This window comes from Myxine glutinosa, chromosome 2 (genome assembly GCF_964187855.1).
Source record: "Myxine glutinosa chromosome 2, kmMyxGlut1.1, whole genome shotgun sequence".
In the NCBI taxonomy this organism is placed as follows: Eukaryota; Metazoa; Chordata; class Myxini; order Myxiniformes; family Myxinidae; genus Myxine; species Myxine glutinosa.
Window position 1 is genome coordinate 203,958,789 of NC_136262.1, and position 2,826 is coordinate 203,961,614.

The window sequence follows — 2,826 nt, forward strand, 5'->3', positions numbered from 1 at the left end:
CTAACAGACTCACGCCCACAATTAACCGAATCACGGAAAGAATTCTCAAACTACACATAAAACCGGTGGGGAGCATGTTATTTACAAGACTAACACTAATTATTTACAATTCTACAACCCAGGACCTGTTCTTTTGTGGGAAAGAAGAGAAATTTGGAGAGGAGAAACACAGAATGCACTGCACTGCACCAATACACCATCCACCAATATGCACAAAAATGCACAATCATGCACAATCATCCAAAAAAAATGCACAATCACATGTCAATAATCCATGATGTATTGTGCTTGGCTGCTGGGTTGCTGCATCTTGGCTGCGTCTTGCGTCTTCGTCTTCGGTGTGCCATCATAAAAACTTAAAATCTTCTTTACTGACACACCAAAGGAATAAATGAAAAGGCACAAACCGTGTCCGTTTTTATTTCGGCCAGCAGGGCCAACTTAGGTGGTCCGACTGCATGGCATCGATGCCACTTAAAACAGTGGTCCGCAGGGCATAAGGTAATGTTTGCAGCGATTGTCTGCCCCAGCAAAGGTGCCAGGCCACAGAACGTGTGGTCCATAGGTGTATGGGTGCAGGCAACAGGTAGCAGAGTGCAGCGCAAAAGTGCAGCCGCACAGCTCAGGGTTCCTGCACACTCCCCTCAACAAAAGATATGGGTCCATGGGTGGGGAGGGAAAGACAAAGCAGAGGTTAGCGGAAGCAAGGGCGCAAGGGTACACACAATGCAAGGCAATGCAACATGAGGGGCGTGGGAGAGCGAGCGGAGAAAGCTCATCGTAGCCATACCTAACCCCCTATGTCAGCCTACACTACCCTTGCCCTTCCCCGTATTTATAATTTACAAATTCCATCTCTACCGTCTTGTCTTTTCTATCCACCCTCTATGCCAAATTCGTTTCCAATCCCTCCCAAGAAGGAAGACATGGAATAACCACAATGTCTCTTCCATGTCATGATGCGTCTTTACCATCCAAACATCTGCAAAATCTGGTGTGGAGTTCTGTCACCTTGGTGAGTGGATCTGCATGGTGCGAAGAGATTTCATCTAACTATCCTTCCAATAACATTAACTCTTTTAAACTACCCGGGGTCTTGACCTGCCACTTGGCATCTTTAAACTATGTGGTTCTAAAAACCAATTCCCATTGACCCACCCTGTGGTGCCCTACAAAATTTGGGTTCTTACTCCCCCGTTTTTCAATACTGTGCCTTCGCACAATTTCGGGGCTGGGTCATGTGGCTCTACCAGCAGGTCTACCTACCTGCGCACCTCCGCCACTGAAGTCGCCACCCGAGCTTACCATGCTCCTTAAACTACCCTAACTCGGGGAAGGCCCCTCCTGGCTCTCTCACCCCACTGATGCCCTCTCTGGCATTGGGCTACCCGGGTACTCTCTTAGGATCCTCGGGCCCCACTGAACTCTACTCTGAACTCTAACTGGCTCCCAGAGCCTACCTGTGGCCTCAGCTGGCCGACAGACTACCAGTGGCGGAGTGCCCATTTAACCATACTCACCAATGAAGCCCACACGCCCAGCCATCTCCACAGACTTATGCACCCCTCCAAGCAATACTTTGCTACTATCTGCACCACAGATGTCAATATCCAATAATTTACCTACTCCCTCTACCTAACTTTAAACTACCCTCCCCGGGTATTCGTGAGGGGGTCCATCCTCCCCCCATCCACTCCTTCGCACCATGCACTCCACACCACTCATTCCACACTACTCACCCCACACACCATTTATTCCACACACCTGTTCTTCACTTGCACCCAATGCAAGTCATTTACTCAACACCACTACACTTGTCTTCAATATAACACTTATACACTTTTACACACACACAGCATCATCTAACTAACTACTTCCCTCTAATACTGGTGCTTTCCCCGTCTTCCCTTATACTAAGCACTTCCCTCATCATTAACATCCCTCTAATCTCTCTACGTCCCCTCTACCTGTACAAAAGTCACTACTTAAATCTCATGTCTCCTATTGTCATGTCTAAGACCCTAACAATATCCTAGCCTGCCCTCGGCTAGTTTTCACTGCCACCCCATAATCTAAAGCTCATGTGCCCCAAACTTTGCGAATGGTAAAGCTACCATTCACCAACGCCATTACTCTCTGCCCAGTCCTCTGAACTATGAGCCTCTCCTTGCGGCAATACATTCTCGTCATCACAGCTCGGCTTCGAAAAGCCGAGCAATGCATGCGGGTGGTTGGTCTCCTGTTGGTTGGGTCCGTCCGGCATTTTCGATTCTGGGGAGGAGGCATGCTTGGGCCGAGGTTCCAGGCGCCATCTCTGCACGGAGCCTTTCGGTCTCCGGCACGACGACCCAACCTCCCCCGGTCGGAGCACAGTGCCCGACAGGGGGCGAAGGTCCGACCTCGCCTTCCTCCCCTCAAACCATGCCGATCGCTTTTACGACGCGGCACTGACCATACAGGGCAGGGCCCGGCTCGAATCGTGCCCGCCGCTGCGGCAACGATCCCCACCGGCTCCCGCAGCACACAAAGAACACCACACCCCGAGAGCTCGTGTCGGCTGTACGTCGGCCTAAACGCTGCCCCGGTCTGCGTCGATGCCCGAATCGCATTCTCACACCACGCGACCCGTTTCTCACTCGTACACCGAGGCTCTCCAGCGCCTCCCATACATTCCACACATTTCATCACTGCACTCGCTCGTGCATACCACACAGGCGCACTCACGCCGCTCACACACTCCATCCTCACACTCTCGCGCACACCCCGGCACACTCATACCACTCGCGCACTCCATTACACACTTCTCTTCCATGCACTCCTCTCTCG